The sequence below is a fragment of the Mus caroli genome, chromosome 6, assembly GCF_900094665.2.
Source record: "Mus caroli chromosome 6, CAROLI_EIJ_v1.1, whole genome shotgun sequence".
Taxonomy (NCBI): Eukaryota; Metazoa; Chordata; class Mammalia; order Rodentia; family Muridae; genus Mus; species Mus caroli.
This window is the reverse complement of record NC_034575.1, coordinates 82,178,102-82,179,151: the sequence shown is the minus strand read 5'-3', so window position 1 is coordinate 82,179,151 and position 1,050 is coordinate 82,178,102.

The following is a 1,050-nucleotide window of genomic DNA, read 5'->3' as shown; positions in this document are numbered from 1 at the left end:
AATGTGTGTAAAACGAGCACGGGGATGGGTGTTTCAATAGTCCTGTTTGGCTGTCAAGAACTCATGACATTTGGCCCAGAACTAAGACATACAATTCACATTTATGAAAAGGCCTGGCACACTAGTCTAAATAGGGCTGTGTCCTGTCCTTAAACAAACCTTCCCTACTATGTCCAAACTTAGGTCTAGCCATNCACACTCACATCACAGGAGCAAATAGAATGGTTCTTACAGATCCATGACAGCATTTCTGCTCACGTCAACCAGAGCAGAGGCCCTGTTAGCACAAGGCCAGGCGTCTGTCACCTGGTCACATTGCCATCCCACAGGAGCTAGACTCAGGCACTGTCTCATGATTGGGTGGCTCAGAGCAGTGCCTTACAATGGGGAATGTGAGAGACTCATGGTCCTCACCCATGTCCCTCACGCCCCCTGTCCACAGAACAAGGACTTCACACTCATTCCCAAGTGTTGGCCAGCTCTTCCCAAGGTTTAAGAGGGAACAGACCTTGGGTCAGCTGAGAACAGGCCAGCTTCAGGCTGTGGTGCAGAACACCTCTGGGCAGGGGTTTTTGTTTTTTGTTTTTTAGTTTGGGGGATAGTCGCAGATCACAACCACTCCCAGTGTATGACGTCAGAGGAGCCAGGCTTGTCTCTCTCTTTAGCACTCTACAGTGTGTAAAAACAGGCTGTGGAAGCCACTTTACTCTTCCCGTCAGCTGGTCACACAGTAGCACCAGTTCAACCCTCTGACCCTTCTCTGTAGGAACTACAGTGGCTCAATGGGAAACAAGCCCATGACAGGCAAACCCTTAGCTTATACGATCCCTCCTCACCAGTCAAACCTCGAACCAGTGTTTGCAGAGCCAAAGGAATGTCCTGTGTGGGANACACAGCCACTTCTACAGTCCTCAAGGCTGTGCACACCACATCCTTTATGTGCAAGGGAAGAAGAAAATTGATAAAAATGTCTTTACACTTCTCCGGTGATCCAAAGAAAACTGGGGTCTGAGGCTGAGGACCCAGCATTTTAGCTCAATAAAAACTTCT